Source organism: Canis lupus, chromosome 24 (assembly GCF_048164855.1).
Source record: "Canis lupus baileyi chromosome 24, mCanLup2.hap1, whole genome shotgun sequence".
Classification (NCBI taxonomy): domain Eukaryota; kingdom Metazoa; phylum Chordata; class Mammalia; order Carnivora; family Canidae; genus Canis; species Canis lupus.
Window position 1 is genome coordinate 28,152,261 of NC_132861.1, and position 26,678 is coordinate 28,178,938.

Consider the following 26,678-nt stretch of genomic DNA (forward strand, 5'->3'; position numbering starts at 1 on the left):
TAGGGTTTTGTGAGGATTCAATGAGCTGATATATACAAAGCACTTAGAATGATTTTTTTTTGTTAAGATTTTATTTATTTATTCATGAGAGACAGAGAGAGAGGCAGAGACACAGGCAGAGGAAGACTCCCTCCATGCAGGAAGCCTGACATGGGACTCGATCCTGGATCTCCAGGATCATGCCCTGGGCTGAAGGCAAGCACTAAACTGCTGAGCCACCTGGGCTGCCCACTTAGAATGATTTCTGACATATAAATGCTGTATAGACACTTACCACCATCTCTGTAATGACACATGAATACTGTGTAGACATTTATCATTGCCATGGGAGCAACACTTGAAGGTTGTGTAGAAGTTGACCATCATCACTGTAATTGTGTTGGCTGGACTCAGGAAACAAGTGACAGTGAGAAAAGAGCCAAGTTTCCCCAGGGAGGACAGGGAGCACTAAACATTTGTCACGTCCATATTGGCACAGCTGCACCGATGGTTTGCAGCCAAACTCTACATTGACTTGTTGCTGTTAAATCTTTTAAAAGCACTGCTCTTGTACCTATTTGCTTAGAAGGCCTCTTCACACCTTTGGACTGTCCCTCCCTGCTTCAGAGGAGAGAGGTAAACATGAGGTAGAATCCAGCTTAGAGTAATATGCAAAAACAAGGATGGGCAGAGCCTTGATATGGTTGTTTAGGGCTGTCTGAGCACTCAGAATGTCCTAGGATCTGAACTATAGTATGGATTTGGGCAGCTGGCCTACTCAGGCATCAGAACCAGGCAAGAAATGAGTGGCAGGTGTTGAGTATATACAAGACATTCATCAAAGATGTCTGCAAAGATGTCTGCGAGGGAGAACTGAGAAGAGTTTGGAGCAAAGTTTGCACTTGCACATTTCTCATACCCAAATGACAGAGGTGAGGACTCCCGTCATTGCCTGACTACCAGGAGCGGGCAGCTGAGAGAGTTAGCGAATGTCATAAGATCTGTGGTTGCCTATAATATCCACTCCTTTTCCCCCTTTTCATGAAACTCAGCTTTTTATTCGGGGAACCTCTCCTCTCCTTTTCAAGTCCAAGTGATTTGAGGAAATCTGGCCCCAAACTACCTAGGTACTGATCAGCATATTCCATCTCTGAGACCATAGCCATTGGTTAAGTGGTGAAAATTGTTCAAAGTGGATCTAACCAGGGTGAATAACAGAACTCTCATCTGGAATTATAAGATAGGAGGGCTTGATTTGAACGTCCTACTTTCTCTAAATACCCCTCTCTCTGCAATGTGGTCTGGGAACCCATGGTACCTATCCTAGGATCATAGAGGAGCAGGATTAGGGAAAGCCAACATTGCAGGTGAAAGAATAGAAAAATGTAAAGGAACCAGTCCTTTGCAATGTTGTTGTTTTGCTGGATTAAACCAAGCCTGAAGTCTGTCCTACTTCTAGACTCTCCAGTTTTATGAGATTGTAAATTCCCTCCAGTTGCGTTTTCAATTATTTCCAGCAGAAAGTCTTGACTGAAAAACAAAACAAATCTAACAGGTGTTGCTGGGGGCAGGGGCAGGGATAGATGCAGGATAAAGATGGCTGGCAAATGTTCAAGTCTTCATGTGATATTGTGAAATGTATGTTTGGTCTTCATCCCAGTTTCTGGCATAAGGCTCCTAAAATCCTTAGAATTGCTTAAGTGGTGCATTGACAAAGTGTCTTTTGTTATGTTAATAAGGTCGCTTTTAGAAAGCCCCTAGATAGCCTAAGGATGGGGGCTGGTTGCTGAGGAAACCACCCAAGTAATTACAGGGTAGGACTTCCAGTCCCACCACCAAACTCTGGGCCATGGAGAGGGCTGAAGATTGAGTTCAACCACCAATGGCCAATGATTTAATCAATAGTGCCTATATAAGGAAGCTTCCTGAAAAAAAACAAAAGGGCAGGTTTCTGAGAACTTCTTGGTAAATGAACAGGTGAAGATCTGGGGAGAACATCGCATCAAAAGAGGCATAGAACCTCCAACCCCTTTCACCATACTTTGCCTTATGCATCTCTTCCATCTGGCTGTTCCTGAGTTCCTGCTGGTGATTTCTGAAAACTTCCTAAAGTCTGTGTATTTATTCTGTACATCTCAGAATTCTGTGGATGGAGTTAGTTCTGGGCTGAATTGTGCCCCCCGCCTCAAAATTCATATATTAAAGCCCTAATATCCAGCACCTCAGAATGTGACTGTATTTAGAGGTAGAGCCTTTACAGAGGTGATTAAATTAAGGTGAAGCCATTGAAATGGCCCCTAATCCAATCCCACTGGCATCCTTGTGAGAAATTTGAACACAGAGGGGCACCCAGGTGGCTCAGTCATTTGGGGGTTCTGACTGTGATTTGGCTCAGGTCATGATCTCAGGGTCTGGGATTGAGCCCCCATTGGGCTTCATGCTCAACTGGGAGTCTGCTAAAGATTCTATCTTCCTCTTTCTCTGCCCCTCCTCCTGCTTGCATGCATGCACACTCTCTCTCAAATACATAAATAAATCTTTTAAAAAGAAGGAGAGAGACAAATTTGAATACATAGAAGAGACACAGAACATGCAAACATACAAAGGAAAGAAGGATCATGTAAAGACACAGGGTGAAGGTGGCCATCTGCAAGCCAAGGAGAAAGGCCTTGGAACCAAAATCTGCTGATACCTTAATCTTGGACTCCTAGCCTCCAGAACTATGAGATAAATGTCTGTTGCGTAAACCATCAAGTTTATGATATTTTGTTATGGTAGCACTAGTCATCCAATACAGAGTTCCATGACACTCAACTCCAGATGGACGGCCACAGGCTACATGCTGCTGAAGTGTCCATTTAAGTTGCCTACTGTTCTCTAAGACAGTAGAAAAAACAGTATGGAGCAATCTGTGGAAGACTGTAGAGGTTGTTTTTCATTTTGCTTTGGTTTTTGTTTTGTTCTATTCGCCTTTTCTATCTGCCTCTCAAAATTTCCCATCCCTTTACTTCTGGTAGGAGACATGCTCCCTGGTCACAGCCATAATACCCTACCTCTCTGACAATAGGGATTGGTCTTAGACCTCAGCATGGCCAACAAGAGCCCTTTGATTGCTGTAGTGATAACAGTAATGACAACTAACTTTGATTTTATCTTATTATGTCCATCTCCTGTTTTAAGCCCTTTATGGGTATTATCTCTTTTAGTTCTCGAATAACTCCATAGGGTGGTTTCTTTCACTGTTCCCTGAGACGTTACATGACTTACCCAAAGTCACAAGATTAGCAAAAGACTGAGCTGAATAGATACCCAGAGAGTCTGACTCAGTACCTGTGCTGTCTGCTTAGGACACTAAGCTAGAGACAGTGGGTGGGTATTTTCCCCAGCAGGCAGAGAACAAAGAAGCATGGTCATTCAGCTGATAGTGCCCAAAGGAAGAGGCAGCAGACACACTGTATTTGAAAACCACCCTCCCTGAGATAACATTGGCATCCTCTACTCTCCACTGGCCTCCTCTGGCAAGAGGGAGATGGGGCTGGCCCCTGAGTCCCATCTCGGTCACTGAGCATAAGCTATTCTCTGCTGGACCTTTGAGCAGGTCAGAACTCACCTGCCCTCTTGCAAAGATCCCAGGCCTTGTATTGAGGATGAGGTAAAGATCTCAACTTGGCCAACAGCCCCTAATCAGCCTAATCAGCCATCCTGCTCCTTGATTGCAAATGAAGATGTCAATATCTACTGAACAGACTGATTGTGGGGTTTAAAAAGAACTGACAGGGAAAGGGATCTCATATTGGGCAAGGATCAGATGCTCATCACTTTAGTACAACCTAGAGACAATGGAGCTTATTATCTGTAGAATTGCTTAGATGTTTCTTTATCCCACAGTTTACTGACCTTAGCTGTATCTCTAAGCTGTACCCAAACCTATAAGATGCAAGAATGCCTGATGCAAGAAAGAGAGCTGCCAAATGGAGTCTTTGGTGTACCCCTTTACCAGGAACTGGCATCTTTTTTGTCTTCTAAAGTTCCCTCTGGGAAAGGGGGTTTCCCCTGCACCAGAAAGCTCCTCACATGGAGATGCTAAGGCCTCAGAGGGTACTGAACTGCTCAAAGCCAGACCCCAACCTAAAATATGCCAACAACTTCACCAATGACGCCTTTGGATTGGGGCATTGTTCCTTTGCCCCTACATGAACTTTCCGCCTACCCCCTACCCCCTGCCCAGAAAGAGAGGGGGAAAATACCCTACCAGAGAAAAAAGATGCCCACTATCACTGATAACCTCTGCAAAAGGTAGTCTGTGACTGCTTTCCTACTTGTCAGTTAACTGGGCCCATCCTGGGCCCAGGATGTAACTGGTATGGATTTTGTGCTAAGAAATGAGTACAGCCCCAGAGCCACCTACAGAGGAAGTTTGGGGCCAGCACTGGGATGCTTAAGGCAATGGGAGATGGGGCCAGTGAGAGGATATTTGAAAGGTGATGGAATGGGTGGGCTATGTACAAAGAACCCTAGAAACTGGCACAAACAATTCTGCTAGCCCTTCACCATGTGCGAGCCCTTTGAATCTGCTCTACAGCTCTATATCACACTCTGAAATAGGGTCCCCAACTGCCTTCATCTTATCCCCACTTGAGTGTCAACTTAGAATCTCAGACTTAACATGTCCATGACCAATCTCTCGATTTTGCCTCCCAGACCTACTTCTCCCATTCAATGAATCAATATCATCATTGACTCTGCTACTCAATCTAAAATGTCTACTAGTCATCCTCTGGATCCCAATCAGCAAATCCTATGGGCACTATCTCCAAAGTGATCTAGAATCTGCCCATTTATTTCCACTTCCACGGCTGTCACTCCAGTACAAGGCATCAGTGGCCTTCTCTAGCACTTTTTCAACTCCATTCTCCCCAGGATTTTCCTTTGAGTCACCATTTTATTTTCTTGATGGTACTTATCAACAGTTCAAGTTACCTTGTTCATTGGTTTATTTGGTTTCTACTGCTTGTCTTCATTCACTAGAGTATAGGTAAGCCCCACAAGAAGGGGCCTTACTTTCTCATCCATCACTGTAGCCATAGCCCCTTAAGCAGTCCTTAGTACATTGAAGGTGCTTGGTCATGGTTATTGAATAATTGAAGGATCCCCATTTTATAAGGTTAAGAGAAGGAAAGAGATCTGCTCAAGGCTGCAAGCTGGCAAGCCATAACACCAGGACTGGATTTCAAGTTTCCTGACCCATAGTCCAGTCCTCTTTTCTCTCCAACACTTGGCTGTTTAGAAAACTCTTCCCAGACTTCCATTCCACAATCCCACTAATGACTGGTTTGGGTTGAGAGCAGATGTTCCAGGAGCTTCAAACCCTGAAGGCTGAGATACCACAAATCAGACTTTCTCAGTAGTTTGAAGAGAGGTCAGCAATGTCTGCAGCTTGGCAACTCTAGGCCCTCACCAGACAACCCTCCCAGGGACCCCCAGGCCTGCTGGGGGCCCACTGCTGGTGAGTCATGGCTGAGTCAGTGGAAGCTGTTTCAGGGATGAGTGCCCAGAAGGGTCCTGGCCTCTCACAGGGCAGTAGTAGAAGCTGAGACTGAAACAGGCAACTCAGTAAAACACAGACCAAGCCTCAGGCCAGTTCTGGGGCTGAGGCTGAAGAGACTCAGTGGCTGCAGGGGTTGAAATCTGGAGAATTCTCCCCATTGAGGTGGAAGAGGCCCCCACACAACCTTGGAAACTTCTAACTTACTGAGATCACACCCCAAATAGCTCCCACCACTATCTGAAATACTTTAACTTTTCATTTATAGGTCATCTTACTACTTTGTTCCAGAAAGGACTGCAATCTAACTAAAAAGATACATTATCAACAATACACTAAAATAAAACATTTTAAAATCAGAGGAAGAATGAGTCAAAGGACAGAATGAGTAGAAAAGGAAGATGGAACCAGGAATGAGGACAGTAGACCCAAAGCCTGCTATGAAGTCCTCTCCACTTGCTCAGGAGGGCCAGACACTTGGCTCTGAGTTTTCTAGAACCCAGAGTGAAGAGCACAGCTCAAGAATCAGAATGTCTGAAAGAGAAAACCAAACCAGCTGCTCAAAAAAGCTCAGTTCTTCTGAGGCTGAGGTCACACAAAAAAAGTCCATCCAATGCTCCAGAGTTGTCTGGTGGGTCCTCTTGGGGGTAGGGGGGTGGGGAACACTATATAATGTAGGACATAACTCCTCAGTACTCCTCACAAAAGCTCAGGGATGAGGCTGTGTTCTGCAGGGCACCATAGTCAGCTCACGTCACACCAAAGTTGGCAAGACCTGAGGAAAACAAAACAGGCAGAGGAATCAACAGAACCCCATTTGAAACCTGTTTCAGCCTTGGGTCCTGAGTGAGATAGACCAGGGACAAATCATGTTACCTCTCTGGGCTCCGATTCCTCATCTATAAAAAGAGAAAAACAAGTACCCTCACAGAATTTCTATTAGGATTAGCAAACTCATATTGGCACTGTTAAGGACCATTTATGCCCACCCCCCCACCACAAATTCATACATGGAAATTCTAAGCCCCATTGTGACAGCATTAGGAGATGCAGACTTTGGGAAGGGCTTAGTCATGAGAGTGGAGCCCTCATGAATGGGATTAGTGCCCTTATGATAAGAAACATGAGAGAGATTGTTTCTCTCTCCATCGTGTAAGGACACCACGAGAAGGTGGTCATCTGCAAAGCAAGAAGAGAGCTCTCAACAGATGGCAGATCTACAGCACTTTGTCCTTGGACTTCCCAGCTTCTAGAACCATGAGAGATAAATGTTTGTTGTTAAACCATCCAATTTGTGGTATTCTGTTATAGCAGCCTGGAATGACTGAGATAGTTACTGGTATATAATAAAGTTATAATAATAAAAACGGGGTGACATTGATTGATTCGGGAATAGACAACTTGGTAAGTAGAACTAACTAGAATGATGTGTGTGTATATGAACATAAAATATATTAAAAAGTTGGCATTTTATTTTATTTTTCTTAAAGATTTTATATATTTATTTATTTATTTGAGAGAAAGAGAGCACAAGCAGGGGGCACAGGACAGGGAGAGGGAGAAGCAGGCTCCCCGCTGAGCAGGGAGCCTGACATGGGGCTCGATCCCAGGACCCTGAGATGATGACTTGAGCCAAAGGCAGATGTTTAACTAACTGAGCCACCCAGGCGCCCCCCTATTGGCATTTTAAACCAGTGGGAAAAGGATAAATGATTCAATAAATGATGTTGGAGTATTTGGACATCCAGGTAGGGAAAAAAATATACTCAACCTCAGTGGTAACTTGAGAAACAAAAAAGAACAGCAAGATACCATTATCCCACATCACACACAAAAGGTCAGACAGTACCAGGAGTCGGCTTGGTTAATGGGTAAATGGGTACTAGCCGTTGGGATGTAAATTGTTGCATCTCTATATGGAGGGGAATGCGTCAGTATCTAGCAAAAACGAAAAGTCACCCCAGGAACCAACTTTGGAGAAGCACAGGTAGATGAGGATGATAGTGCACTCTTGTGATGGGGAACACTGGAAATATCCATCAGGAAAGGAGTGGATCCAAGTGGCTCAGACCCATGTGTATTACCACCAAACCCTACTGGTGAGCAAAAGGCAAATTGTAGAGCAAGACATGTAGGATTATGCCACTGGGGGGAAAAAAAAAACAGAATGAAGTTGTGTGTGTGTGCTTTGTATACATACATATGTGAAAGTAAAATCATGAATAAGGAAAATGTACCCCAAACTCATGGTAGTGCTTATTTCTGGGAGGAGCAGGAGAAAGAAGTAGTCCTGGGGAGGGGCAAAGTGGTAGAGGCTGGTCACAGAGGGCTTAGCCTTGGAAAGAATCAATCTACTTACAGGTAATATACTTGTTAATATATACTATGGAAAAATGTAGAAGCAAATATGCTGAAATATTAATAATAATTATGAATGGTAGAAATATGTATGACTGTTCTTTGCCTTTAGAACCTTTTGATTTCCTTATTTCTAAAATTTCCCACTTTCTGGGGCACCTGGGTGGCTCAGTGGTTGAGTGTCTCCCTTCGGTTCAGGGTGTAATCTCAGGGTCCTGGGATCAAGTCCCACATTGGGCTTCCCACAGGGAGCCTGCTTCTCCCTCTGCCTGTGTCTCTGCCTCTTTCTCTCTATGTCTTTCATGAATAAATAAAAATCTCAAAAAAAAATCACAAAACATTTCCCACTTCTGCAAAGAAATGGGACCAAACTAAAAACCAAGTGCACAAATCCTCTGTCTCCGGACTATCTCTGGAAACAAGGGTCTCAGGGGTGACCCGAGCAGGTCAGGGTCTGGCCAGGCCAGACCCAGAGTCAGCAGTGAGAAGACCCAGGCTGCCTTAACCCATAGGCCTCACTTATTCTTCTGTCCGGGCCTCTCAAGAAGTGGGTCACCCCTGTTTTGCCTTCACTACACCCTCCAACCCAGTCTCTCTCCCAGTGACTAGTATTGCCTCAGCCCAACTCCCACACTCCAGCCCAAAACCAGTCTCCCAAACACATGGGAGAGTTTCCGGCCTCCACAGGGCCTGAAGCCTGAGGGGGCCTGAATTTCCACTCCCTGGCTCCAGCCATCAGGAGGGACAACCATCACAGGAGTAGATTCAAGGTGGGAAACCCACTGGGGCCTCTTTCCCTTGCTCTGCCCCTGCTTGGCTCAAGAATATTCTGATACCCAGGTGCATGACATACCTCAGCTGCCTGGGGCTTGGGGGAAGGTGGGGCAAGCCGTGGAACTTTCCTAGGTGTGACTCCTGAATGGAAAACATTGCCAGGTGCCTTCCTCCTGAGCTCAGGGCTGGAGGAGAAGGAAGTCCGGGGCTAGCAGCAGGACTGCTGAAGAGCCCACTTCCCTTCATTTTGGGAAGTGTCCTCTCTTTAGCCTCAGCTTCTCCATCTGCAGAAAGGACGTGGCAGTTTGCCTCTTGCTGACTTCCTGGAAAAGGAAATAAGGTAATCTACTTCCTTCATAGATCCCAACAAGCTCATTCTTAGGTGCCAGTGGAAAAACGGCCTAGCCTTCAAACCACCCATCCCACTGCCAGCTGCCCATCTGGAACATTCCTGGCATCCCTGACTTAGCTCATTTCCCACCCATTCCTTCTTTAGCAGAGGAGACTAGGCATAAGGTTTTATAAGAACTCACGCTCATTCACTCATTCGTTTGTTCGCTTATACAAGCGTCACTGATTAGGTGCCTACCAAGTTCCAGCCCTGTCCCAGACACTGGGGACAGAAGTTAGACACCATCCTTCACCTCACAGGGCTTAGGATCTATAGGAGAGAGGGACAAGGGACTCGACCTCAGGGTGAATGTCTCAAGCTAGAGGAGTGGATATTGGGGGAAGGGAAGAGAGAAACAGAATTAATATATTTAGGGAGAGATTGGACAATCTATGTCTTCTAGGATCTGAAATAGGGACATCTGACTAGATTTATTAAACATTTACTGAACATCTCTACTCGCTTCTAACACTTAAAGTAGATCACACAAGTATAAATAGCCTGGGACGTCATATTTTGAGATATGGGATTTATTTGTGTCTGCATGTGTGTATGTGAGTGGGTTTTAAAAAAAATCTAATGGTTCTTCTGATGGCAAGAAGTCTTTTGTAAAGACATAGCTCAGAAGGACTATAATGTTTAAAGTTTGAGTCTTGGGGCAGCTCCGGTGGCTCAGCGGTTTAGCGCCGCCTGCAGCCCAGGGCGTGATCCTGGAGACGGGGATCAAGTCCCACGTCGGGCTCCCTACATGGAGCCTGCTTCTCCCTCTGCCTGTGTCTCTGCCTCTCTCTCTCTCTCTCTCTCTCTCTCTCTCTCTCCTGTGTATTCTCATGAATAAACAAATAAAATCTTAAAAAAAAAATAAAGTTTGAGTCTTATTTTAAACTTGGCCTCTGACTACTTCCTTTTGGGCTCCATCTGATTTCTTTTAGCCTATGAGATTGCACAGGCCTGAGTCTTTTGCACAGCTGGACCTCAGGGTAAGGAAGGACAGTGGGGGAGGGAGGGGCCAGGGAGGGGGCTTGAGAGGATTTTATATAGTCATTCTAAGCTGCTCTTCTCTCTCTACTGACAACAGGCCATTTACCCCCATTAGTAAAATTCTAAGAGAACCCAACCTCTTCTGTGCCACGAGCCCTGACTTGCAAGGATGCAGAAATGCCCATGTGGGGAATTGGCTTTTGAAATGGAGGTCAGGTTCAGGGAGAACAGAGTGGGTCCTACAGAGAGAAGGCATGGCTTAACTGCACAGCTCTTAGCCCCAGGCTGACCCTGCCCTTCCTACAACAGTTAGACCACCAGGGCCTACATGGACCAAGATCTTCATCAGAGGAGCAGGGGGGAGAATCAGGAGGAAGAGTTGGGTTATGGGTTCATTCTGGCTGTGTCATGTTCACTTACAGAAGCTCCTGACTCCAGGAGACCAGGCCACTGAGGGAGAATGTATCCCACTGTCTTCGTTTTTTGGGCTGCTATCACAAAACACCACAGACTGGGTGTCTTATAAACAATGAAAATTTATATCTCCCAGTCCTGGAGGCTGGGAGTCTAAGATCAAGACTGCAGGAGATGGGGTGTCTGGTGAGAGCCCACCTCTTGGTTCATAGCTGGCCATCTGTCCTCTCATTGTGCCCTCACATGGCAGATGGGGAGAAGGGGCTCTCTGGGGTCTCTTTATAAGGACACTCATCCCTTTCATGAGGGTTCCATCTCATGACCTGATTACTCCCAAGGCCCCCACCTCCTAATACCATCACATTGTGGGTCACGTTTCAATATATGAATTTGGAGGGGGAGGACACGTAGATCATAGCACTACTCTGAACATCTTCCTCTTCTTTTCTTCCTTTTTTCTTCTCTTTCTTTCTCCCCCTCTCCCCTTCCCTCCCTCCCTATGTCTCTCTCGTACTCTCTTCTTCCTTCTTAGAAACTTCTATCATCACAAACAACCATCTTCAAGGAGGGCTGATTCTGTTTGCTGAACATTTTGAACCAATCATGAAACATTAACCTGGAAGTGATTTATCAGGGGATCCTTCAGAAGTGATTTCTCTGTGTCCATCATTCTGTCAATTGTGCCTTGGTCTCTCCCATCCTTGAGAACATCAAGGAAGCCCAGCTCCGTGTGCCTGCATCTATTCTTTCTCTGTCTCCTGCCTGGTTCTCTCTGTGAACCAGGAACGGCCCATGTCATGAGATGTTAATCAGCAGAATGGCAGCCGACCACGCTGAGGCGGCTTGCTGCATTCCCTACCAAAGAGTGCTCTGAATCCGGGCCTGAAAACTGTGGCCCAACTGCAGGGCATGTTTGTCTGCCCCATGCTTCATCCTGTTTTCCTGGTGTCAGATTCCAAACAGAGCTACCTCATGTTCTAAGAAGACAAACCAGGCAGCTAAGATATTTGGGAGTACTGCCAGCCTGATTGTTTAACATTTGCTCATGCTGTGCATTAGACTAGAAAGAGCAACAGGCACGCCTCATTTCAGATGGTACACAATCGAAGCATCAGTTGGCACACAGACGACAGAAGAGACATCATTTCTTGGGTGCCTGCTTTATGCCAAACATTATGTCAGGCGTTTTATAGGCATTAATTCTAATCTTTGCAATAACCCACTGTGGAAGATACTTACCCCCAATGTGTAGATGAGAAACTGGAGCTCAGAAGGGTTAAATATTTGCCCCCAAGCAGCCTAAGGGCCAATGACAGACCAAGGACGAGACCCAAGGCCCCCAAAACCTGAACTGTGCACTACAATATACTTCTTTTCAACCTCCTCGATCAGGTGGGTGGTGGGTAGGAAATGATTTGACAAGGTCTGCTTGGTAACAGAGCCAGGACTAGAGCCTGGATCTCCTGGTTCCTTTCCATCTTTCGAAGGAAACAGGCTACTTGGGTGAGATAATGCTTAGAAGAATCTAGAAGGCTCTCCCCTGCCCATCAGGGCTACTTCACTGACATCATTAGTGGAATGGTTTCTGGTTTCCTTCAAATACTGCCTGCCCATGTCCAGAGAGGCCTCCTTCCCAGTAGGATGTGCTGGTGCTGGTGCTGGAAATAATCTCTGCAGAATCTTCTAGATCATGATTCTTACAAGTGACCACAAGATAAAAGGACAAACTCGACAGGAGATACTGCGATTCCATGATAGGGGAGTGAGTGAGCCAGAGAGCAGTAGCTCCTGTTTGCCGGCAGCATGCAGTGTGCTTTGCGTCTTAAACAAGGCGGCAAGGCAGGCCTGTAATCAGGCCTACCACTAACACTGGAGAGGTCCAAGGCAAACGTACAAATGGAGGCCCACATGCCATGTGTCTAAATATTTGAGAGTTATAAACCAGGCTAACAAACTGTTGGACAATATTTGCTCTTTCCTCTTGCCTTGACAAATATATCTTTATAACAACCTCAAAGGCAGGTTCTAATTCTGTACCACTGGATTCCTGGAAGGATGGGCAGAGGAAGGCCTCAGCTCCAGCCAAGGCCCTCCCTCTTTCTTTTCCTATATGAGGACCCTGTGCTTAAGCAGGGGGACACCCCAACCCTCTCCCACATTCCATAGATCAGAAAAGAGGCCTGTACAAGGCCCAAATTTGGGCTGGAAGTTCCTGGGTCCTGGATATTTACAGCTTAGAGTAGGAGGGAAGGAGTGGACCTTGAGTGGGCATGTCCCCTGACCCCATGGCCACCCTTTCTGAGAGGCCCAGAGCAGGGCTCTCTATAGTGTGGGATACAAGGCAGGCCCTCTTGCCCATTAGGAGGACAGTACTATTAAAATTATTTATGTTTTATAGATGAAGTAACTGCAGCTTAGAAAACTCGAGTGACTTTTTACAGGCCAGGACTTGAACGTGGGTCTGCCTGCCTCCAGATACCAGCTGTTCCCCTTCACCATGCTACTTCCCCAACACCCATCCTCGCCCAGGAAAAGCAGTGAGCCCCTCCCTGTCATGGGTCTAGATTTCAGTGCCTCCCACCCTCAGTGAAATGCAAATGATCTCTTTATTGGTCACCTTGCTTCCTGTCTTGTCCCCACACCAGTCCAGCCTCTCTGAGATACAAAAGCCACAACCTGCTCCCTTCTTAACCCATTCCTTCAGGATCATCTCCAAAGGCCTTCTCTGGGTCCATTGTGGCCTCTTGCCATCTGCTCAAGTGCATTTCTGCCCTTCCCTCTCTTGCCACCCTCCACTGCCACTGCCAGGCCTCCCCAAAACTTCTCCTAACCAGTTCCCATTCATCCCTCTCATCTGGGCTTGGATGACATCCATCACTTCCCTGAGTCCAGTTCTCAAGTCAGTTCTTGTTAATTATCTTCCCAGGCACCATACCCCAATGCCTAGTACCCGGGCACACAGAGTGAGCCACCTACAAATGCTCATTGACCTAATGAGCTCCCCACAAGATGGGAACTGGCCCCCCGGCTCCCTTCCATGTTTCAGCCCAAATGAACCCCTTCTGAGAGATAAGGGCAGAAAACAGCCATTATTGTTGCTAGCATTAATGCCAAATGACAAACACTTCCTGGATCCTCTTGAAACACTGGGGCCTCTGGATGGAAAAGTCTCTCCTGAGGGCAGATGATGGAAGCTAGTGGACTCTGGCCCAGGACTGCAAATCTTAATTGCTCCCTGGAGCAGGAGAGGGCGTCACCCCTCCATGGTCTCATACAGTGTGGCCAAAGAGAAATGTCTTCCTTCCTTGTCTCATTCAGTGAATGGGGACCAAATTTTAATCACCATGAGGGATATACAGCAGCCTTAGACAGTGGGGTTTGCCCTTGAGTAGCACAAAAATTCTCCAGTGGGAGAAGGTGAGATGAATTTAGATGGGCCGAGAAGGCAGAGACCCCCACAGCTGTGCATTCTGTGCATTCCCTTGGGAGGAAGGCAAGGCCTTACAATGGCCTGCCAGGTCCACAGGATGTGCCCCAGTATCTCCACCGTGTCACCTCCCCGGTGTCATCTCCCACAGCTCTTGTCACCCTCCCCCAAAAGCACTCTCCTTGCTTTTCCTTGACTGGGTCAAACCCGTTTGTTCACAAGGCACCTTTGTCATAGTTGTTCCCTCTTACTTCCCCCAGATACCTCATAACCAACTCCTTCCTCTCCTTCAAATCTTTGTTCTATAGTTACCTCATTTATGAGGCCATCCCTGCCTGCCATGCACAGATTGAACACATTATGATCACTGAAGCTGCCTTGCCCGTTGCTCACAGGGACTGTAGGATCAGGGGCCCATCACAGGCTGTGCCTTAGACTCTGCACCGACAGTCCTGGGAGTCCTGCCACTATCAACCATGTGACTTTGTGGAAGTCCCCTAACCTTTCCAAGTTCAGCATCCTTGTAGGTAAGAGGAAGAATATTTCTGGACTCCCTCATTTCACAGGATTTCTGTAGGAACAAGAGACACATTGTCTCACTCATCTCCAAACTGCTGGAAAGGAGATGGCTCTGTAACCTGTAAAGTGCTGCACTGTCAGTGAGGCCACTGTCGGCCAGCATATGTGCTCACTTGAGTGCTCCAGACACCTGGGCGGGCCATGTCTTCCAACATCACATCTTACCCCTTGAAAGTCAAATTGGATACCTGGACCAATTTGGATAACCAAGAGGTTAACCTTGGATAGCCAAGAGGCAGTCCTAGAACCGGTGTGCTGTCCTGATTCGTTCCCGAAGGCTTGGCCCGCTGTTTCCTGGTCCACATGGCCAACTGGAGTGGGCGAGCGCCCAGATGGTCCTCTGCTCTGGGCCTGGGGATCCCCCACCCATCGCTGAGCTCCAGCCTAGTCTCACAGCACCCCCACATAAAAGACATAAAAGGCCATAGAAAGCAGGAGATGTCACATACCCCAAACACTGGGCCATGTTTAGTTTGTAGTGGTATTTCCTAATGTTGCTAATCACAAAAACTATTCATTGTAGGAAACACAGAGAATTAATGCAAATCTATAGAAGAAATTTTATTTTATTTTATTTTATTATTTTTTTAAATATTTTTTTTATTGGTGTTCAACTTACCAACATACAGAATAACCCCCAGTGCCCGTCACCCATTCACTCCCACCCCCCGCCTTCCTCCCCTTCTACCACCCCTAGTTCGTTTCCCAGAGTTAGCAGTCTTTACGTTCTGTCTCCCTTTCTGATATTTCCCCCACATTTCTTCTCCCTTCCCTTATATTCCCTTTCACTATTATTTATATTCCCCAAATGAATGAGAACATATAATGTTTGTCCTTCTCTGACTGACTTACTTCACTCAGCTAGAAGAAATTTTAATTCCTATTATTCTACTATCCACAGATAACCACAGCTAATACATGCATATACCCTCCCAATCTTTTTTCTATGCATATAAAAAAATTGGACATTAGATATTAGAATTAAAGTTTTCATAATGTCTTATTTACTTAGACACGTGGTATCCCTGCCCTATTTACTTAGCATGAAATCAGTAACATTTTCCTACATCATCAAATAGTTTTTGAAAATATCTGTATGACTGCATCCTACTCTATGCTCGAGCTCTAAATATAACTTGTTTGACCACTGCATATGGTTAGATATTAGGGTTGAGACTGTTCCAACAGAGACCCAGTTTCTCCTCCTTCTCTGCTCCTCCCTCCTCACTGACTCTCCTGATCTTCATCACTGATTACCCTCTTGCCCAGGAGGCACCAGGTAAGACCCCATCCCTGCCCTGGACAGGCTGCCTATCTATGTGAAGACAGAAGACAGTGCACTCATAGGAAAGCGGAGCAGGAGCCCCATGCTGAATGAGGGGTTAGGAGAGTGAAAATGTTAGAATTTCCAGATGCTAGGGCCAAAATACACTAGACAGCAGTAGGGCAAATGCTAAGTATTCAGCACAGGCCCGTGTGGCCAGGTACAGCGACCCCAAGAGTATACAGAGTCCCTGAGTCTGAACCAAGCCCCCAGCCTGCAAACATGGTTCCTGTCCCTTTGAGCCTACAGCCTTAGAGGGTGACAGATATTAATCAAATAACTCCACAAATAAAGATAAAACTTACAACCGGTCCATGAAGGACAGGTAGGTAAGGCTATGAGAATGTGTAACCTGGGGTTCCCTTAGGAGGCAGAAGTACTACTCCATGTAGAAGGAGTGGGTGTGGAGAAGGACCCAGAAGAGCAGAGTTGCAATGCAAGGTGGAATCCAAGGGGTGAGCAGAGCCAGACCATGCAGGCCTGATGGGCCATGCTGGGTTTTAATCTTGAGAGGAACAGGAACTATTGGAAGTTTCTAAGCAGGGGGAAGCCAAGATTGGATTTCTATTTGGAAAAGTGTGCTCTGGCTGTGGATGAGTAACTGGCTCAGGGGAAGGGGCAAGAGTGGGGGCAGCATGGTCAGTAAGACGCTGCTGCTGTAGCTGGGGCAAGCGGACAGTGACTTGAGCCAGGGTGATGGCAAAGGGGATGGGAAGAAGTGGAAGGATTGGATCACTATTTCTAGAATCAAGGTTAGGTCAATGATGTGACTTTCCCCAAAAAATCCCTGTTTTAGTACATTTGCTAGCTAGAAACATTAACCTGTTAGCATGAAGGGGTGCTCACATCAGCAGGACGTCTCCTTAGACAAAGTCCCCCAGCCGATGTCCTAGTGAAGGCAGAAAGGAAAGGAGTGGGACAAGACTCAGATGAGGAATTGCAGCAAAGGAGGAAGGACGGGACACCAGGGGGCAGCACAAAGGGATGGGGATCTGTGGGGACTGAGTGGCCACCACCAGCCCAGCCCCCGGAACCTGGGGCAGGTCACTCCGCGGCCCCACAGCTTGGTGTGCTCATCTGTTCATGGGGAAAACAAGGCCTGCCCTGCACCACCACCCACTCCCCCCCACACACACCCCAGCCGGCTGGTGTTGTGAGGATGGCAGATTAGGTCATTCTGAAGGATCTTGCCAACCTCAAGTGTCTTAGGAAAGGAACTTGGCCATGTCCCAGGCTGCCCTAAGAATGAAGCCAACTTCCAGAAATCAGCCCTGGGGTCAGAGGTTCCAGGAGGAAAGGAGTCCTTAAGCTCTGGACTGGAGCCCTGGGTCTCCAGTCAGGACCCACCCTATAGGCCAGGATGGGGCAGCCCTGGCTGGGTCCCTATGTGTTGTAGGTGCCTGGAGCCGTAGGCTCTGGTGGAGCAGAGACTGGACCTTAGAGTGTAACTATCGCTAGTGGTTGCCACGGCACATAGTAGTGCAGCCCAAAGGCACCCTGTGGTTTGTGGGGGAAACACGTGCTCTGGGGCAGGCCCCTCTGGACCAGTCCCAGCTCGTCTGGGAGACAAATCTGGAAGAGCGTCTGTTTCCAATTAACCTCTGGTTCCCACTTGGCCTCTCTAAGACTCAGTTTCCTCATCCGCAAGCCGGAGATGCCCACACCTGCCCTGCAGAGGCCCCGACGGTGTGGCCCAGGTGAGGCCCTCAGTCACGGGATGTGCTGCGGGGCCTGAACTCCGGCGCCTGCGAGGGGCTCCTCCGGTCCCCTCCACGCAGGCAGGCTGCTGACAGTGGCAAAGCCACGTTAACATGTTTGGGGGGAAGACTGCCCGGGTTGCGGGTTTAATTAAAAAAAAAAAAAAAAGGCATTTGGGTTTGGTTTGTCTAGGGCTTGGCAGACGCGTGTGCTCTGCTTCCCGGCGGCTGGGCGGCGGCTGGGCTGGGGCGGGCAGGGCCACCAGCGGGGCTTTAGGACCGGCCCGGAGGCACCGGAGCACCGGAGGCCCGCGGGGCTCGGACTGCGCGGCGGGCGCTCCCGCGGAATAGCTCCGCCGTCGCCAGGCAACAGCCCTGACGCAACGCAAAAAAAAAAAAAAAAAAAAAAAAAAAAAAAGTCCCTTAAAAAAAAAAAGAATAGTGCTGAGAATTCACGGGAGCGGAGAGAAAGGCAGGCAGAAGCGGGCTCAGCCCCGAGCCGGGGCCAGAGGCTGGGCGCCGGGAGCCGCGTCCGGAGGAGGAGGAGGAGGAGGAGGAGGGGGAGGAGGAGGAGGGGAGCTCGTCCACCCCCTCGGAAGGGGCCTCGGAGCGCCGAGAAGGTAGGGTCGCGACCCGGGCGGGGACGTTCCCAGGACTGGGGCAGGGGCTGCGGCTGGTGGCGGCTGCGGGAGGGGGCTCGGGGCCGCGGGTGCCCGGGGCAGGCACCTGCAGACAGTGCAGCCTGGTGCAGCGGGGCCGGGAGCACCCTGGATGGACACCCCCAACCCGCCCCGGGAGAGCCGGGTCCTCCCCCATCGTCGCCGGGGGCTCGCTTGTCTCCCGGGGAGTGGGACAGCCTGCTGGACGCTATCTCCCATCTCCTTGCCGGCCGCGGTCCCCGGCTAAGATCTGGATGGAGATGTGGGGGGCACGGTCTGGGAGGGAGGAGCCCCACTCGGTCACCCCAGGTCCGCTCGCAGACTGCCGGTCGTGTCTAAGCCCGCCCTGTCCCCTCCAACCTACTTCAGGCTCAGTGACATGAAGTTCTTGCCCCAAGGAAGCAATCCCTAACTCAGAAGTGACCCAGGGCCCGGCTGAGGCCAGTTTGATCAGAGGGAAGGGCGCAGCCCCAAGGGCCCCAGGGGAAGGAGCAGGTCAGCCTTGAGACTGGGCCCCGCCCCCCCCCCGGGGGGGTCATTAAGAGAAGGCAGGAATGTCTATGGTCCTTGGCTAGGACACAGGTGTCTCCTTCCACCAAGTCAGGTTAGATGTTCTACTTTTAAAATAATCTCTTATTGTCTGTATCTGGTTTTCATTCTCTGCGGCCTGTGGTTCCTCCTGAGGAGGTCTGGAAGGGAGGCTGGTTCTAGGTTGGTGGGCCACGACCTCATCTTCGACCCACAGGCATGAACTCCCAGATTAAATTTCCATCCACTCCCAGCCATTCCTGGTGAATCCCAGGTGGGATGAGCTCAGGTCCCCATCAACAGGAGAATCCCCTAAGGGCCCAGGGGAGCCATGGCTCCAAACAACTTCCCTTCTGATGCCCCAGAGATGGTCCTGCCGCCCACCAGGCAGGGGATGGAAAGGGGACAGTGCTGGGCAAAGTCGTGGAAGAGCAGAGGTGGCCATGGCGCCTCTGACCTGACTGCGTCCCCTAGTTCCTGCTAGCATGTTTTTAAGAGGTTTGGCAAAGCAGCCATGAGCTGTGCTTAGGGTGGCTAAAGATGACAGCTCTTTTCAGGGTACATTTACCGAGCAGGCACTGCTTGAAAACACTTTGCGTCCGTTGGTCATTTTGTTCTCACGATGGCCCTGGGAGGGGACATCGTATCCCCATTTTGCCCCTGGGACTCCAAGAGACTCGGGAACTCTGCACAGCTCAGGTGGCTAGTGAAAGAGGAGGGAGAGTCAGCCTCACGTGCCCGACTCCGAAGACAGTGCCCTCAAAGGAAGGCTGCTTTAGGAGATCTAAGGGGAGAGGCCCAGAGAGGGGGAGGAAACCAGTTGCACCCAGAAAAAATGAGAGCTGTGTGGCAGGGCTCATCCTGGGTCCTGGGACTATCCCTTACCATCCTGAGGGACCCCGTGGAGCCAGGAAATCCATTTCTTACATCAGGAGCCTGAAAGGCTTTGCAGTCGGGCCTGGCTCGCTTCAACCCTGCTTGCCTGAAGTGGAGAGAGGAGTTTTCCTTCAGCCACTTCTCCTCCGTGCCCACCCGAAGTCCCTCAACTTTTCACACACTTGTTCCTGTCTTGTCCTCCCAAATACATGCATGGATTTCCACAAAATTAATAGTCCTGTTTCCGTATCTACCAGCTTGGCCTCCATCCAAAGAGGGGCTCTGGCGGGGAAGTAAATTAAGACTGTGCCTAACTATTTGCTGAGGGAGACCCACAGAGCCCCAGGCCAAGGGGGAGGAAACTGCTTGTTAGGCTCCTCACACACTTGGGTGGTTTTCTCTAGGTAAATTGTGCTGGTGGAAAGCTCCTACGGCCGTACACAGGCACCTGGAATCTTTAGACTCCTCCAGGAGCTGTACTCTAATTGGCAGTGGTTCTGTGCTTGACTGGGATGTTGAGCTACTTGCAAAGCTGGAAGATGAATGATAAGCTGACCAGTTTGCTCCCCGGTTTACAGAAGAGGGGTGAGGGAGTTCTTACTCACCGGCAATCTCCTAGGATTAGCCAGGATGGCTCTCAAGAGGCAAATGTACCCTGGAATTTGGTTTGGGGTGAGGACAAGGGAAGGAAAAGGCAAATTCTGAAGTGATCCTGAGGCAGACCTCAAAGGCCTGGGGAGGGGCTGCAGAGAGGGTGGGAGCGGGGAGGAAGAGTCTGGAGATGGCAAAGGGGTTTAGCGGCAACTTGGCCATCAGCCTGTAGAGTTTGGGCGGCTCTAGAGGGTCGAGTTGCCAACATGAGTTTGGAAGGCTGCAAATGTCAGCTTTTCCATGGTTAGGACAGTTGCCCTGGTGCAGGAAAGCCCAGAGCTTCCCTCCCCAGCCACCCCCCCCCACAGCCCTCCCCCTTTCTCTCTGAAGTGTGGGAGACAAAGAAAAGGAGAAAGAAGGAGGGCAAGAGGAGAGGTTAGAGGCTGGCACTCCCCACATCGTCTGCTTTCCTCCTCAATGCTACCCACCCCTGCTATCCTGACTCTGAGCAGTGCTCACCCAGAAAAAGCCCTTAGAGAAGGGAGTGCCCAGGGCAGTGTCAAGGAAGGTCTCTCATCTCTAGGAGTGGAGGAGTAGTGAGCATTCCGGCATCAGGGGCTTCCTCACCCCCAGCAGCCTTTGCAGAGCCCCAGAAGGGGCAAGCATTCAGCTTATCCAGGAGAATAGCCTGAGCTCCATTTCTTCAAGACAATCTCTCCAGCATGGCCAGAAATCCGCCCCCCCCACCCCCACCCCCCACCCCCCACACACAGAATCTGACATAACTGTGGGAGCTAGTGATGGGTCCCAGGAGACTTCCTCATAGGGCTTGTCCCTTGAGACCTGGAAGGGAAGGCCCAGCTCAGAGCTGGTTTTCCAGGTACAAAATGGGCCCAGACAGTGACTTCCACTGTGGCCATAGTTTCGGGGTTTATTGACAGACGAGCAGCATTTCCTCATTCCAGGAAACCAACAGAGCCTCTGGAGTGTGAGCTGGGCACTTCAGCCCCAGAGGCCAGCTGGGGAACTCTCAGGGCGATGCATGCCCAGGAAGGTTCTAGATCGGGATCCATGCCTGGGAGGCCTCTTAGGGCCCTGGCTGTCCCCTTACCCTCAGCCCTTTAAAGTTAAAAGTGACACTATCTCCTTAGTCCCGTGAGCATTGACATGTGCTGTGCCCTGGGGACGCTGAGATACTATGAACTGACATAAGCCCAATTGGTCATGACTCTCAGGCTTCGGTGGCTTGTCGTTTGTACATTTGTTGGACAGTGACCACTGCAAACTCTGACAAAGGTAAAGACGAACTTCGTTTGCAGCTTAGATGAAAGCAAGCCTCAGACCAACGTCTGCCATACATGTACATACATTTTTTGAACAACCATGTATTTGCAGACAGGTCCAACAGAATTCACACAGCTTGCTCTGGGGACTCGGTGAGGTCACAGCTATCCATCTCTCTAGGTGCCCTGACCACACCTCCCCTAAGAGCTCACTAGTATCTTTCCCCCCTACCTTTTCAGGTCAAGAGTGTCTCAAGTAATTTTGGCCAAGCCACATATCTTGAATACCTCTGTTTTCACCAAGGAGAATGCATTTCTAACATTTACTCTTTTAATTATCAGATGCCCAGTGTTGAGCAGAAAGAAAGACAGCCAAAACACCTGCCATAGCTCCCTCTGGAGCACAGACCCTCTGCTTGCGGCTGCTGGCCAGGAGTAGGGAGTCCCAATTTGAACGTACCTTTGTTAAATGCACCCCTCGTTCCAGCTAGCCTGCTGCACCTGCACAGAACTTCTCACTCCACCTACGAAGGGTTTTAAGATCAATAATAGACATTGTATTGCGATGAGACAATGATCTTGCCCTCAAGCAGTGTGGAGTCTGATCAGGGTTGCAGGTTAGAAAAGACAATTTGAGCAGCCCAGAGTACCGAGCTGACAGAGAAGTGATGTTCCGAACATTCTGGAGCACACAGACGTACATAAGCTAACTTGAATGGTTTGCATGGATGGGAGGTGGCAGTCCTAGTAGGGGCGTGACTAAGAATTCAGGTACACTCTATCTCATTGGATCCTTCCAAAGCTTTGAGATCGATTCTTTTTTTTTTTTTTAACTTTTTTTTTTTAATTTTTATTTATTTATGATAGTCACAGAAAGAGAGAGAGAGTGAGAGAGAGAGAGAGAGGCAGAGACATAGGCAGAGGGAGAAGCAGGCTCCATGCACCGGGAGCCCGACGTGGGATTCGATCCTGGGTCTCCAGGATCGCGCCCTGGGCCAAAGGAAGGCGCCAAACCGCTGCGCCACCCAGGGATCCCCTTTGAGATCGATTCTATTATGACCCCCATTTCACAGATGAGGAACTTGAGGCCTAGTGGGTTAAATCAATTACCCAAGGTGGTATATTTAGTTAAGTCTTGGGACTGGGCTGTGAAACCCTGTCCCCCCAACACCCCACCCTGCCCCATCCCTAACCTGCTCCATCTCTTTCTCTGCCCTCTGGGAGCTATGGACTCAGGCAGCTCAGCGGCCCAGCGACACTCAGCTCAAGTTGACACAAGCAGGGAGCAGGGCCATGCATCCAACTTCTTGTTCTCCCTGAGCCAACTGTTCCCTCCAAACCCCAGCGATGGTGCAGTCCCGCACCTCGGGTTAGCTGCAGGCCGCCTGGATGTTGCTAGGCAAGCAGAATCCAGGCCGGGGCCACCCCTGGCCTCCATCCCCAGTTCCTGGGGATGGGCCCTGCCCAAACACAGGGAGACTCTAAGGGCCCTTCAGTCCCTGGAGAGGTCAGCACGCCCAGACCGACTGTGAGAGGGAAGTGACTTGCATAAGCACCGAGCACACCATGCAACTTCTTAGGAAGTCCTTGCTAAAACCACGAGGCTTTGGAACTTGTGATGCGGAATAAAACAGAAAGCCCATCATCAAAACAAATTCCCGTTTGAGCTGGACTTTGTTGACTCTGTCTGTTTGAAGTTGAAGCCAATTATCCTGTGGATTTGGGTAGTCCTAACTCTGCCTCGTGTAGGGGCTGAGACCAATCCTAGTCGGGAGATACTTTGGTGGCCTGCACCCCACCGGGGGGCCGTGTACACCTCAGTGCCCTTATCTGTGAAATGGTACCCTGAGTTCTAGTCAGCTGTGAAACCTTCCCTACTTTTATAGCCAGAACACCCGCCTGAACTGTGTTCTACTTTGATCTCTTCAAATTGCTTTAAAGGCCACTCTGTGTCTGCTTTCCACCCCCTAATCCCCAATGCCATGGCCTTTGGCCAGAAAAGTGCTCTGGTCACATGCAGCGGAGGGCTGGGACGGTGAATGGGCTGGCTCAGCCCCTCCTGGGCATCCCTGCCTGGACAGGCTCTCCCTGGAGGAGGGCCCCTGCTTCAGACCCTGCATTTCCCTTGGCTCCCCCCTCCCCCTTTCCCCCCTGCCTGCCAGCCTGTCCCCTGTATGGGACTTGAGGATTTTCAGGCACCTTTCTCCCTGCCTGTCACAGCAGAGCAGTCCTTTCCCAGGGCCTCACAGCATTGGAGGGGACACTGTGGCGTCGTGAACTCTGGGTGGCCCAGCAGCCCCCTCCCTGTAGCAGCCCTATGCTTTCTTCTCTCCTTTCACTGAGGCAGTAAATTAGATCTGCAGGTCCCAGGAGCCAAGGCCTCTCTCTGCAGCAATAGGGAAGCACAACTCTTTCTTGGTGATTTTCTGGGAAACTTCTTTCACTGGGTGAAACCATAGGAAAGGTTTCCACATTCCCAGCCCTATGTGTGGCAGGAGGCCTGTGTGTCTGCTCTGAGTGGCCGAGAGCAGAGCCCATCAATTATTCAGCATGGGCTGAGCACTTTGAATGTGCAAAGGTCTGAACAAGTGTTTTTTATAGAATCTTGCCTCACAATATGCCAGCGAGATGAGACAAGGTTTCCCGGTATTCTAGACAGTAAAAGCCCAGTTTGGAGTCAGAAGATGAATCCAATCCCAGACAAACCCCACGGACAAAGCTGTGTGACCCCAGGCAAGTCTCAAGACATCTCTGGTTTGTGGTTTGTCTGTGGTTTATCTCCGGAAGGCCTCTCTCCAGCCCAGACCATAGCGTGTGGGGCGAAAAATTGTGAATTTTTGTTTACAGGGTGATTTCAAAATCATTGTGATTTTTCTTGTTATGCCAGGTAAGGAAACAGAGGCTTTGGATGATAAGTGGAGGTACAGCCATTAGCGCTGGACGTCAGAGACGGAGCTTCACTGGGAGACACCCCTGGGAGAGCGTGGGTAAGTGGGTTCCCCTGCCCCCACCCCTCATGGGTGCAGCTCGGTGACATGGTGATAACCCACCAGCCGTGTGGTCTCAACTCTGCACGTGTCAAGGTGGAAGGAAGTGCAGAGGCCTATGCGCCCAAACTGCATGTTTTGCAGGAGAGAAGCGAAGCCCTGAGAGGGAAATGAGTTGCTACAGTCACTCAGGATGAGACAGGGTCCCTGGAGCTGACTCTCAGGCCAGGAGCTCTTTTCTCTCCCACCCTGGGCTGGATCTCTCTCATTTCCATCTGCTGGCAGCAGTGCTGTGACCCTGGCTAGGAGGCTCTCTGGGTTGCCCAGAGCAGGAAAGTCCAGAGGAGTGAGGAACACAGCCCACTGAGCCTCTCTGTACCTGCTGGGGTCCCACATTGGGCCTCGTACCCAACGGCGCATCCTCCCAGGCTGGCAGCCTCAGGTCTAGGAATCCTAGCTGCCCCTGGGACCTGCCTGGGAGCCAACTTACCTCCAACAAAAACACCAGGGACAGAAGAAATGAGCTCTGTGTCCCATACCAGACACGTCACTCATGTTCCAAAAAGTCATGTAATTTGTCTGGGAGGTTGTCACAGTCATTAAACAGCAGAACTTTGCTTAGGCTTGGGTCCCCTTACTGCCAGACCCTGCCCTCAGAGGAGGGCTCTAGACTGGGAGAGAGACCCTTATGCTGCAGTAGTTTTGCTCATCAACGTCAATAGAAAGGGACTTCAGTCTAGGTGCTTGGGTCTCAACCTACTCGACTGTGCAGATTAATTTTAAAGGAAAATGAAGTATTGCCATAAGACTATTTAAATGGTATTATTTGCTCCTGGCTTTAAAACATTGAAACACTATAAAGCATATGTTCCTGTTACTTTTCTACATATGAAGTCATTTGAGGACATGGTCAAAATGATGGAGTTGGGAAAACTTGGGCTCAGATGGTCATTTCTTACTTACCTGTATATGACCTGTCAAGCAGAGATATTCCTATCTCAGGGCCATTTCAAGGCCTGGTGCATGGTAGCCACTGGAAAATGGTTCTCTTCCCCTCTTCCTCTTGATTCTAGAAATTTGTATTTTTATTCCTGTATTCAGTTTGAGGGGAAATGACCACTTATATATTTCTTTTACTTATACTGAAAAACACACGAAAGTTGAACTGGCAATATCAAGCCAGTAGCTGTAAGAAGTATGGGGAAGAATTGGAATTAGATAGTGCCTAGACAGATCCCACAGTGAGTGCAGGGAGATGACTGGGGCCTGTTTTGGTGGCAGGAAACAGAAGTCCAGCTTAAATTAGCCCAAACAAAGGAGAGAATTCATTAGTGCATAGAAATAGGGAGTTTATGTCTTTGGACACCATTGGGTCCAATGGCTCTGAAGATGTTATCATGTTTCTGTCTCTGTCTCTCATTTGGTTCCCCTTCCTAAAGGCTTATTCCTTCTCAATGAAAATGAGTTCTCCATGAGGCTGACAATGATGCACCCTGGAAACTCCAGGCCAAAAAGCCCTGTTTCTTCAAATGTCTATATTTAAATCCCGTAGAAAGACTCAGACTGGCCTTGCTTGGCCATGCATACATCCATCAGACCAGTCGCTCTTGCTAGAGTAAGGGCTAAAACGAACCTCTAAGTGTGGGTCACATGAGCATCCCTGGGGGTGGGAGTGGGGGGCAGGGAGCTCTGACTCACAGTCCCTTCTAAACACTAAAATGATGCTGGGAGAGGACCCACAGAAGGGATGCTGAAGACATTGGTCCACCTCACAGGAGCATCAGAAATGTAACTAATGTGATCCAAGGAGAGAAATAGTCAATACCTAAGACTAGTCAGTGCAGAAAAGTGCTAAAAAATTTTTGTTTGGGGAAAAAGCGATCGGTTCCATTCAAAAGGAATGTGGAAGGGGATCCCTGGGTGGCGCAGCAGTTTGGCGCCTGCCTTTGGCCCAGGGCGCGATCCTGGAGACCCGGGATCGAATCCCACGTCGGGCTCCCGGTGCATGGAGCCTGCTTCTCCCTCTGCCTGTGTCTCTGCCTCTCTCTCTCTCTCTCTGTGTGTGACTATCATAAATAAATAAATAAGTTAATTTAAAAAAAAAAAAAAAGAATGTGGAAAGCTCTAGAATGAAGTGGTGTTTGAAGTAGGCTCAAAGACTTGGTCATATTCAAACATGAGGTTTTGGGGGAAGTATAAAACATGAAGTTGAGGCCAGCCCCACAAGCCATCCCGCCTACCAATTCAGACTCATTCTGACCTTGAAAGTCTCACCTATGAATTTG

At 49.1% G+C, this 26,678-nt stretch overlaps 1 protein-coding gene across 2 annotated transcripts in view; it reads left to right on the top strand.

The window, feature by feature from the left end:
• Positions 1-14,260: 14,260 nt before the first annotated feature.
• The window catches only part of FAM167A (family with sequence similarity 167 member A), a 44,752-nt gene continuing 32,334 nt past the window's right edge, over positions 14,261-26,678 (top strand). The window contains exons 1-2 of one of the 2 annotated variants that reach the window (XM_072796054.1): positions 14,261-14,396; positions 24,294-24,393. The gene's annotated coding sequence lies outside the window, so the exon portion shown is untranslated. Of the gene's footprint in view, positions 14,397-17,893; positions 18,090-24,293; positions 24,394-26,678 lie in introns of those variants that run through there. The other variant, XM_072796053.1, reaches the window with a different exon arrangement.